At 40.2% G+C, this 12,673-nt stretch overlaps 1 protein-coding gene across 1 annotated transcript in view; it reads right to left on the bottom strand.

The window, feature by feature from the left end:
- LOC136863513 (ubiquitin carboxyl-terminal hydrolase 15) overlaps positions 1 to 12,673 on the bottom strand; it is a 463,080-nt gene that overhangs the window by 366,661 nt on the left and 83,746 nt on the right. The window lies entirely within an intron of this gene.

Genomic DNA, 12,673 nt, shown 5'->3' on the forward strand with positions numbered 1-12,673 from the left:
TGATATTGTTATTTTATCTGAGACTGCAGAAGATCTCGAGAAGTTGCTGAATGGTATGGATGAAGTCTTGGGTAAGGAGTACAAGATGAAAATAAATAAGTCCAAAACAAAAGTAATGGAGTGCAGTCGAACGAAGGCAGGTGATGCAGGAAATATTAGATTAGGAAATGAAGTCTTAAAGGAAGTAGATGAATATTGTTACTTGGGTAGTAAAATAACTAACAATGGCAGAAGTAAGGAGGACATAAAATGCAGACTAGCACAGGCAAGGAAGAGCTTTCTTAAGAAAAGAAATTTGCTCACTTCAAACATTGATATCGGAATTAGAAAGATGTTTTTGAAGACTTTCGTGTGGAGCGTGGCATTGTATGGAAGTGAAACATGGACGATAACTGGCTCAGAAAGAAAGAGAATAGACGCTTTTGAAATGTGGTGTTACAGAAGAATGCTGAAGGTGAGATGGATAGATCGAATCACGAATGAAGAGATACTGAATCGAATTGGTGAGAGGAGATCGATTTGGCTAAATTTGACGAGAAGAAGAGATAGAATGATAGGACACATTTTAAGACACCCAGGACTTGTTCAGTTGGTTTTTGAAGGAAGTGTAGGGGGTAAGAACGGTAGGGGTAGACCAAGATATGAATATGACAAGCAGATTAGAGCAGATGTAGGATGCAATAGTTACGTAGAAATGAAAAGGTTAGCACAGGATAGGGTGGCATGGAGAGCTGCATCAAACCAGTCTATGGACTGATGACTCAAACAACAAGGCTTAATTGCAATGATTGTGAATCTTCTTATGTCAGACAAACCAGAAGGAGTTAACAAGAGATGCCTGGAGCATGTCAATGCTCCAAAATATAACAGGTTTTCGGCCATGGGGCAGCACATAGAAGATTTCAACCTTAAGTTCACAGACATAGATCAGGACATGAAAATTTTCAAAGTTCTTAATAAAGGCCCCCTCGCAACATCACGGAAAGTTGTTTTATCCACTTGGACCCATATTTTAACCCCAATTTCAGTCTTAATGATATATCAGAGAAATCAAATATTTTATTTGACCTTATAACGTCAATTTTCAAGAATAATATGTTAGGAAATCTTCAGCATAAAAAAGCAGCTGTGACCAATTTCGCCATCTTCAGCATAAAAAAGCAGCTGTGACCAATTTCGCCAGGAAGTTTAAGTCTGAGGCTATTGACGTGGCCCTTATTCAAGAGCCATGGGTAGTCAAGGGCAGAGTAGCTGGAGTGGTGGAATCTGGAGGTAAGCTGATGCACGATACATCAGAAATACCCAGAACATGTCTTCTTGTGAACAAGAAATTAAAATGTTTTATGTTGCAAGAACACTGCTCACGGAACTTAACCGTGAACCAGATTAAACTTTGAAATTAGGAGGGACCCAGAGAAATAACCGTAGGCTCTGCATAGCTCCCATATTACTCAACTAATCTGCCTTGATCAGAAGAAGTTGAGAACCTCATTTGCAATGCAAAGAGGAAAGGTGAACACTTAGTCCTTGGAGCAAATGCAAATTCACACCACACGGCATGGGGCAGCACGAACTGCAATGCAAGAGGTGAGTCTTTACTAGAGTTTATTACTGGAACCGAGTTGACGATACTAAATCTAGGAAACAAGCCTACATTTATAAATGAAAATCGTAGGGAGGTAATAGACATTACACTAACCACTACACATATTGCAAACTTTATTGAAGACTGGAAGGTGCTGGAGGAACCATCATTGGCACCCCACCAGCACATCCAGTTTGCAATAGATGCGAGACTATGTGGGATTGAGATGTACAGAGACCCAAAAAGAGCTAACAGGGACAGATACAGAGAAGTTCTAGGGAAGGCTGTACAAAAAATTCCAACTAACGTGAAAGGACAAAGAATTGGATGAGGCAGTGGAACTATTAGAAGAGGTCATTATAGACTCATTCCATGAAAACTGCCCTCTCAAAGAAAAGAAAAACACCAAAAAAGTAAGGTGGTGGAACAACAAACTAGTCAAAATGAAAAAGAGGTTAGGATGTTGTATAGAATATCATCTAGAAAAGGTATGCAAGACATATATCATAGGAAACTCACTTGATTATAACCTAGAGATACGGAAATCAGAAAGAAAATCTTGGAGACTGTTCTGTGAGAAAGACGAATCACACACTGAAACAGCAAGGCTCCAGAAGGTTCTGAAAGCAACCCACCAGCACATCCAGTTTGCAATAGATGCGAGACTATGTGGGATTGAGATGTACAGAGACCCAAAAAGAGCTGACAGATACAGAGAAGTTCTAGGGAAGGCTGTACAAAAAATTCCAACTAACGTGAAAGGACAAAGAATTGGATGAGGCAGTGGAACTATTAGAAGAGGTCATTATAGACTCATTCCATGAAAACTGCCCTCTCAAAGAAAAGAAAAACACCAAAAAAGTAAGGTGGTGGAACAACAAACTAGTCAAAATGAAAAAGAGGTTAGGATGTTGTATAGAATATCATCTAGAAAAGGTATGCAAGACATATATCATAGGAAACTCACTTGATTATAACCTAGAGATACGGAAATCAGAAAGAAAATCTTGGAGACTGTTCTGTGAGAAAGACGAATCACACACTGAAACAGCAAGGCTCCAGAAGGTTCTGAAAGCAACCCATATAAATGAAGTAGGAACACTGGAGGAACCAGATGGGTCATTTACTCAGGCGGAGAGGGACACGCTGGAGATACTAATGGCATGTCACTTTCCTGAGGCTAAGGAAATGCAGAAGAAGAAACTGTTGGAACAGAGACCCTAGCTCGAAAAGCAGACTGGAGCTCTGCCAACAGAATAATAAAACATAACCATGTAAAATGGACAATCGACACGTTTCATCCTATAACGGCTCTGCGGCCAGATGAGATATTTCCGATACTCCTACAGGAAGGACGGGAGATACTCATCAATGCCCTGACGGACCTTTTCAGAGCTAGTCTAGCTTTAGGGTACTTGCCAAAATTATGGTCTGAAGCTAAAGCAGTATTCATACCTAAGAATGGAAGGGCAAATTATGCCCAAGCCAAAGCATACAGACCATTATGTTTAATCTCCTTCATGCTGAAAGCAATGGAGAAAATTCTGGATAAATATATCAGAAGAACGGTGCAAATGAACTCAACGTTACATGAAAATCAGTTGACATAGAGACCTGGCAGATCCACTGAAGTAGCACTCCACCAGTTGGTTTGTAAACTAGAGGAAAGCCAAGAATATAGAGAAATTGCACTGGCAGCATTTCTAGATATACGAGGTGTGTTCAAAAAAAGACCGAACTCTGGCTAGAAAAACTTTATTATGTAGCTTACATCATTTCACAGACTGTCCCCTTCAAAATAGTCCCCTGCACTATCAACAGCGTGTTGCCAACGTTTCTTCCACTTTTGGAATGTTTCCTGGAATGCACTTTCTTTGATGGCGCGAAGTTGCCTCGTCGCATTCTCCTTGATCTCTTCAATGTCTTGGAAACGATGTCCTTTCAAGGTGGTTTTCAATTTGGGGAATAAGAAAAAGTCTGACAATGCCCTTCCAATAAAAAAAACACAATCAGCATCACCTTGATGTTTGAACGACTCATTCGTGCTTTTTTCGGTCGAGGAGAACCTTTCCCCACCCACTATGATGATTGCCTTTTGGTTTCGACATCGTAACCGTACACCCACGTCTCATCTCCAGTGTTTCCACAAACGTTTTCCCAACTTTGAAGCAGAACTTCACGCACACGCGTTGTTCCTCAAGCTGTTTCATTATAGAATTCGACGAACATGTGACACACGCAATCACTTCAGAGGCTCTAACTCAACTGATAATGCAGGCAATGGAATGCGGAAAGCAGCGGTCAGTTGTCAGAAGCTACCGCTAGGCGCCGCCACAGTCACAACTCGCTCAATGTTGCGGTTTGCGCGCAATTTACAAAGTTCGGTCTTTTTTTGAACACACCTCGTAGAAGGAGCCTTCAGCAATACAACCTATGACTATGATCAAAACATTGGAAAAGAGCAAAGTGAGTAAAACCGTTGTCAAAAGGATTAAATCCATGTTAGACAGAAGGCAGATAAAAGCAACCCTGTTTGAAGAAACGCTGATGGTTAGGGTCGCTCGAGGCTGTGCTCAGGAAGGAGTTCTTTCTCCTCTGCTGTGGAACTTCGTGGTGAACAAAATCATAGCTAGGCTCAACGAACAAGGTTCTTATATGCAAGGATACGCAGATGACCTAGTGATTGTGGTACAAGGTAAGGTGATGAGTGTTATCCAGGACCTCATGCAACGATCACTTAACCTTGTGGAGAATTGGTATCGGGAAGAACAACTATTAGTCAACCCGAACAAGATAACTCCGGTCCCTTTTACAAGAAGGAGAAAATTAGAGGAATAGAGATCACTGAAGCTCTTTGGGCAAGATATATATATGGAAGAACAGGCACTTCATCTAGGTGTAGTGTTAGATAAAAATCTAACCCGGAATCCACATATAGAAAGGAACATAATCCGGACCAAGAACTTGCTGTATGCATGTAAAAGAACCGTCAGGAAGACATGGGGCATATGCTGCAATCATCTGGTGGGATAAAGTAAGCCAAGGAAAAGTCAGTAGTAGACTGGATGGCCTACAGAGAATGGCATGCATAGCCATAACTGGGGCTATGAGAACTACGCCGACAGAAGCCTTGAATACTTTACTAGACCTTCCATCACGTTGCAATTTCATGAAAGGACAGGCTAGTATGAGTTCATATAGACTGGCATAATCAAGAGTGCTGGAATGCACAAAGACCCAATCTAGGACAGTGTAAAATGAACAGAGTAATAACAGAGGAAGTTCCACACATGCCTTCTGATCATATGATACCAAAGTACAACTCTGAAAACTGTTTGAGACTCAGATAATATAAAAAGAAGACTGGGATATCAACAAATGGAATACTGAAAAAGAAGATATAGTATGGTTGACTGATGGCTCAAAGACTGGGAATGGCACAGGAGGAGGGATCAACGGGGGAAGTCCTGACAGATCAATCCAGATGAGCCTGGGCAAACATACTACAGTCTTTCAAGCTGAAATGATAGCTATCACAACATGTCTTGAGGAAAATCTGAAAATGAACTATAGGAATAAGAACATTTTAATTTTACGGTCAGCCAAGCGGCCATTAAGGCACTAGAAGCAATCCAGATAATATCCAGAATTGTCTGGTATTGCCATTCACTTCTCCTGAAGCTCTCAATACACGTACAACATTGTCAAAATAATATGGGTACCAGGGCATGCAGGTATAGAAGGATCTGGCCAGGAATGGGGCAGAAACACATTTTGTAGGCCCAGAACCTGTACGCGGGATTTCCTATGGACAAGCACGACACCACATAGGAAAATGGGTACAAAAGAAACAAATGGAGAACTGGAAAAATACTCCAGGATGCAGGCTTGCAAAGGAACTGATAACAGGACCAAACAAGAAGCATACTAAAGAACTGCTGAAACTCAGCAGAGTAAATATAAGATGGGTAGTAGGACTGTTGACAGGACAGTGCCATCTGAGAAAACACCTACACAGAATTGGAGTAATAAGAGACAATATATGCAGGAAATGGAATGAAGCAGAGGAATCAGCTGAACACATACTTTTTGAATGCGAGGCACTGGGTAGAATCAGACTCTCCACTCTAGGACTACCAGGCGAAGAGAGAAAAAAATCCAAGACGACCCAATAAGAACAACCTGCAGCTTTGTGAAGGGAGCAGGTATATCTAGGTGGGAATGAAGGAAGAACATGGTAGCAAAAGATCTTAGAGGTTGATGCTAATTAGGAACTAATATTCAGAGGCTCCATGTAGAAAAGAAGGGAAAAACTAAAATGTTCGAAACATATCGTTCCGAGTCTATGGTTTCATCCACAATGATTCCCAAATCGCAATCGGACACCTCCTTGATTCTTTGTATGGTTTGTCGGTAAACAGGCTTTATGTTATTTTTTCTTAAAGTACTGTCATCGGCCATTGACATCTTTGTGTATTTTTCAAGAAATCCCTTAATGAGTTGAATTCCTGTTTGTGTAAGAGCTGCACACACATCAATGTTTAATTCCTTCAAATTTTGGCTTTTTGAAGAACTCTGTTGAAACGCATTTCGTAATAGAGGTTGCCGCGATTTGTTTGCTTGAAGTCTTATTCATTTGATTTTTAGAGCTGGAAATGTGTTGTTTGATGCGATCTCGCTGGTTTTTTTTTCCTCTAACAAAATTCTTGAATCACAAATAGTAAATCGCATGAAGTTCCATCAGTGTCTATGAAATCTTGTTTGAATTCATAAGCCAGAGCAATAAATTGGGCACTGGACACCTTTGGCATGGTAAAATTTAGTAGCACACTCGTTCAGTAATGTAACAAAGTGCTAACACTAGTTCACTTGCTAACTCAATGCGACTATCACACAACTCACTCTTGCACTCACTCGCTCACTTGCTGTCCACACACTCCTAAAACACCGTGACAGTTGCCAGAATGTGCTCATTCATGCAGGAACTACAGTCTCAGCGATTTCTAGTAGCTTTCAGCAGAACCCAGTCTCAATTCTCGGAACTACGCGGGTGCAGTTGCCGACATATCTGCGTCACCAGTCTTGCCGTCCATGCAAACAGATGATGTCTCTCACAGCAAAAAACTCACATTCACAAACAGACTACTGATTTTGGTGGGATAGAATCACTCATTGTCAATTGCATTATGACGGGCTACATTATAGCAGTAAAGCGAGAGAAAGAGGTTTCGTTGAACACAAAATTATTTTACATTGTTGCAGGTGTGCTTTCAAACTCCTGCATGGTGTTTAATGAAAGAGGTAGGCTCACTGTTCGCATGTACACACCAATCTGAGGAGACGTTAACTGAAAGTTAAATATTTTATATTGATTAGAAATCTTATAGAATTAATTGGAATTAAACTTGGAAGAAAAAAAAAAAAAGTGGGGGGGAAGGGGATTATGGGAATGGTTGGGGGAGAAAGGTATAAAGGTCCTAAAAAAAGGGAAAAAGGTGCATGACAAATGCCTCTTTTTGCAACTAGAAACAAAATTTCGCACTGTTATATCTTTCTGAACAGTTTTAATTTACTCTTCTTTCACGCAGACATAAATTACAGGTTGTAATCTAGCGAACGCCTACGGAACTACTCAGTGTGAAAACTGTAAAGAAATGTCACTAATTGCAGATTACTACAAACACACACTAAACACAATTATTTGTGGAGCTAAATGTATCACACACACACAAAATCTGGCAAATTTCTACAATTATTAACTACTTTATCACTGAGATAACACAGAGCTCTTGGAACAGTCAACCACTCGCTAGCGCATCAAACCTCATCGCCATTTCGGTAATCTACTGTAAGAAATGTCCTTCATCAGTTCGTTTTATACATGCAAATGAAACCTGAACTGTTTGACGCTATCTTACGATTTGATTCCCCTTTCCTAATAAAAATAAGTGTAAGGTCTCCTTTAACAACATCTATGCTCCCAGCTATCACACTCCGATGAGATGTTTGGACGATCTCATTTTCGCAAACTAGTAGTCTGTCATAATGTTAAGAAATGTATAGCGACACTGTTTTATCTATGACAGGGACTGTCTCTCGCCCGGTCGCCAGCGCTGTGAGCTTGCCTCCCACCATTTACCATCAGATTTCATTGCTACAGCATAATTATTTCCAGGTATTCTCTTTCGGCACAGCATCTTCGTAATTCTTTTTTCTTTTATCACACATACACACAAAGATTATTTTGAAGGAGAATTACAAGTGTTTCTTCGAAATAAGTCATTACATGGCACACAAAATACAATGTTTATGTCAGCTCCGACTGGCTGGTTCTTAAACCTAACATAAAATTAACCGCAAGAGCTTGGAGTTTGCAATCCCTTAATTTTGTGGACTCGCAGTTAAGTTTACGTCGGCGCATTGTGAATGTTTCTGTCAGTTAACATGACCGATAAATTCTATGTTAACGTTAATTTTAAGTTTACATTACGTTTGCATTGTGAATGGGGCTTTAAAGGTGGTAAGGAATGGTAAAGATCTACTATATTATAACAGAGAAGTAAAGAGACTAAGAAAGAGGTGCAGGTTGGAAAGAAACAGAGTTAAAAATAGCTGTGGAAGTAAGGAGAAATTGAACAAACTTACTAGGAAATTGAATCTAGCAAAGAAGTCAGCTAAGGATAACATGATGGCAAGAATAATTGGGGGTCATACAAATCTTAGTGAAAAATGGAAGGCATACCTGCCAATTTTCAAAAAAAGAAATCCGGAAGATCCTTAACAGAAAATTTTTAACAGGCGCATGCGTAACAGCCTTGGGACATAATGAAAAAGGACGGCAAAGAAGGGGGGAATTTTATAAACAATACGAATACAAGTCAAATACAGTAGAACCTCGATGCATTGTTCCCGGAACTGTCGTTTTCCCGTATTCATCGTTGAATTTATTCGGTCCAAAAATGTTCCATATAAACCAATTTTACCGCATTCATCATTTCTCGAACTATGTTTTTTCGCATCAATTATCGAAAAATTATTTGTCCTCGGTCACAATTTTCCCCGCATTGATCATTTGTACATAAGAAAAATATATGCAACATTTTTTTGAATGTAGAGGGACTGCTCAATACGCTGAGCATATAATAGCGGCAACCTGTTGCGAGAATGAACGAGCGATTTGGAGTTTCTAGTCTTGAACAAGGATCTTGTAGGCTGGAGTGCTGTGCACAGGTTATTTACGCGCAACCTCACTATGAGCCTCGTGGCGCCAACACTTCTCCTTGACCCCTAGAAAGTATTCTTATTTACAAGAATTAAAACGTAGACAGTGTAAAACTCAAACTTGCCACCAATTTCTGAGTTGGTATAGCCTGGCTAAGGCTAACAACTTTGTTGACAAAAAGAGAAAATAGCACAGTGCGCCGGATTTGTTTTAATTACTCACAGGGTGATTAATCGCGTCACCTTGTGGAGTGTGTGGGATGCTAGAGGCCTGTTGACTGCTTTGTTGCCCTCTGCCCAATAGTCTTGTTACAAGCCAGACCAATAATCTTTCCTGATAGCCTATAGTCTTTTAACTAGTTCCTAAGTTGGGAGCTTCGCTCAAGCCGCTGTGACATCATTAGAGATGCGCCACGTTGAATTTCTAACCTCTGTGACGTCTCAGCTGAGCTGCGGGAGCCGCGCCATGTTGTGTATCTAACCTATCATTCACAAAGGGTCTACGGAATCTTTTCCTAAATACAGGTTATCGCCTTGAATATCCATATAAATATTTAATTTGCAATAAGAGAACTGAACTTAAAGGTTTTCAATTATTATGAAATGTGTAAAGAAAAGTGAAACGAAACTGCGTAAAAATCACGCTTTTTATTTTCACCTCGTAGGCCTATATCATGGTTGTAATATTTTGATACCGTTGTGTATAGTATGTGCTAAAGGGTTAGCACATGTTCGCCTTTGGTTCAAGGAGCCTAGATTGGGTCAAGGATTTTAACTTTTCCTGGCTAATTCCAACGGTTCGGGGCTATCTGTCTGCCAAATTAAAAAATAGAATTCATCTTAGGTAGGGCCGCATTTTGAATTGCCCGTAGATCGCCTATCACACGACAACTCGAAAGACATGCACCTGGCTTCGGAGGCCACGCGCCATTATTGTTGTTCTTATAGTAGTAATAATAATAATAATATATTTACATAACAAAAATGTCCCAATACAGTAACCGTACTTTATTATTTTGCTTTCCCCCTATTTTTATGTTGCCCGCAATTATAGTTTCCCCACATCCGTCGTCATTTTCCCCCTGCCCCCTGAAAAATAATGCATCGAGGTTTTACTGTATATGTTATGATCAATCCTGAAATTAAATACACGAAGTTACACCTTGATGAGTGCTCATCTGTTTTCACTTTACACTGGGAACACTTTCCGTGATCGTATAAAACAAGGAAATTAAGCAGAATATGCCTCACGAAAAGAATGATAGTATCGTTTCTTAGTAACTCACTGCAAACACCACTAAAAATACTAAATCACTTAGAAATTTGTCACACAATTCCACGAGTTTCAGAACTACCACCAATGTTACATATGCACACAAACAAAGCCTTTCAGCTGCTACGAAGCACGACACAGTTACTAAAATTGTTTTGTATAAATTTACAGCCTGCTACTTTTCATGGATTTCTTTTCATCAAAATTGCAGCCTGCCACTTGTTCGGAAACATCTGATTGAATGAAGTAGCAGTTGAGGTCGAACAGGTGACAAAAGCCTGGTGAAAATAGATAATGTGATTATCAATACATTTACCGGTCGTATTTCCAACACAGCATCTCGTATTACCAACTACTATCGAAAGTCAAACAAATCCGATTTGACCGCAGAAAGAGAAACCAAGCAGATATTCAAAATCCGCACAATAACGTCGTTCATCCGTAGAACTGTAAAATAACGCAAAATCCATACATTTTATGGTTCCAAGAAGGACATTCCAGGAATCATTAATGAACAAGGGGAGTGTGTGTGCGAGGATCTCCAAAAGGCAGAAGTATTCAGTCAGCAGTATGTAAAGATTGTTGGTTATAAGGATAATGTCCAGATAGAGGAGGTGACTAATACTAAAGAAGTATTAAAATTTACCCACGATAACAATGACATTTACATTAAGATACAAAAGTTAAGAACTAGAAAAGCAACTGGAATTGATAAGGTTTCAGGGGATATACTAAAAACAATGGGTTGACATATAGTACCATATCTGAAGTATTTTTTGATTACTATTTGCATGAAGGGGCTATACCAAATGAATAGAGAGTTGCTATAGTAACGCCCGTATATAAAGGAAAAGGTGATATACATGAAGCTGAAAATTACAGGCCAGTCAGTTTTACATGCATTGCATGTAAGCTTTGGGAAAGCATTCTTTTGATTATATAAGACATGTTTGCAAAGTTAATAACTGGTTCGATAGAAGGCAGTTCAGGTTTAAGAAAGGTTATCCAGTGAAGCTCAACTTGTAGGATTCCAGCAAGACATAGCAGATTTCTTCGATTCAGGAGGTCAATTGGATTGGATTAGATTGACCTAAGGCATTTGATAGGATAGATTATGGGAGTCTACTGGCAAAATGAGTGCAATTGGAGTAGACAAAAGGGTGTCTGAATGGGTGGCTATATTTCTAGAAAATAGATCTCAGAGAATTAGAGTAGGGGAAGCTTTATCTGACCCTGTAATAATTCAGAGGGGAATTTCTCAAGGCAGTATTACTGAACCTTCATTATTTAGTTCTATACCTCTTATCTTTAAATTGTTGGAAACAGAGTCCAACCACTGTCGTCTTGGTCTTCCTATACTTCTCTTCATTCTCCTAGGTAACCTATCCTCCTCCATTCACCTCACATGACCCCACCACCGAAGCCATTTTATGCACACAGCTTCATCCATCAAGTTAATTCCTAACTTAGCCTTTATCTCCTCATTCCGAGTACCCTCCTGCCATTGATCCCACTTGTTTGTACCAGCAATCATTCTCGCTACTTTCATGTCTGTTACTTCTAACTTATTGTAACGAGTTGGCGGGGTAGTAGGATCAATTAACACTAGACTGGTAGCTTCAATACTAATATTTATTACCTAGGCATTAAAACTACACAAGACTACACACAACTTTTGCTCATAACACACACTCAGTTTACGCGCTCTCTCTCCCTTCGTTTCTCACTTGTTCTCACACTACACAGTTTTACACTCACACACAAGGTCCCGCGTCGCACGGCCACACGTCTCTCCTTCGCCAACAGTCTGCACTGTAGCACACTGGGCCGATAATCACGGCAGTTCACATACTTCACTACACTGGCAGTCGCTCACGACTGAACCACACCAGCTTCTAACTCAGCCTAACTCTCTCCGACTCCAGGCCGGTCGTTCCTCTCTTATATACCTGCGCTGGCTCTTCTAGAATCGTCCGGATGCTGGATGGATCCAGGAACATCACGAGATGTAACACTCCAGATTAATCGTGGAGTCATCTCCATACTCCTCTGCTACGGACCGCGAGCAGAAGCGAGTGGGGCTGGCCTAGCTGCTAGTGATTGGCGCAGCTGAAGCACAACGGGAGGGTCTTTATGGTGCCGGGCCGGGCCCACTGCCAGTTGACATGGCGGACGCTATGACCATTACATTATGAATAAGATATCCTGAGTCCACCCAGCTTTCGCTTAGTAGTGTCACTGAAATTGAAATTCCACTGCCAAACAAACGTATGTAGAAGATGACTTCCATCTACCACTACAAAGGTACTTTATCTTTCGAGAACATCTGTGGTTGGTGTGAATGCAAAAAATAAGGACAATTTAGTCCCCTTCTGCAAGTCTTCTTTACTAAACAATGACAAAGGAAAAGGTAACAGTTCAAATGTGAAAAACCTTTTCCAGGCTTCTTCCGACTGTTTGGTTACACAAATTCTGTGGAAGTGTTCGTGGAATCACAGTAATTTTTTCTTTCCCAGTATTAGCGCTGTTGGTAACTGAAGCAAGTGTGATCACTTTATTCAAGTTTGTATTGAACATTTTTTAAATTAACACCG

This window comes from Anabrus simplex, chromosome 2 (assembly GCF_040414725.1).
Source record: "Anabrus simplex isolate iqAnaSimp1 chromosome 2, ASM4041472v1, whole genome shotgun sequence".
NCBI classification, from domain to species: domain Eukaryota; kingdom Metazoa; phylum Arthropoda; class Insecta; order Orthoptera; family Tettigoniidae; genus Anabrus; species Anabrus simplex.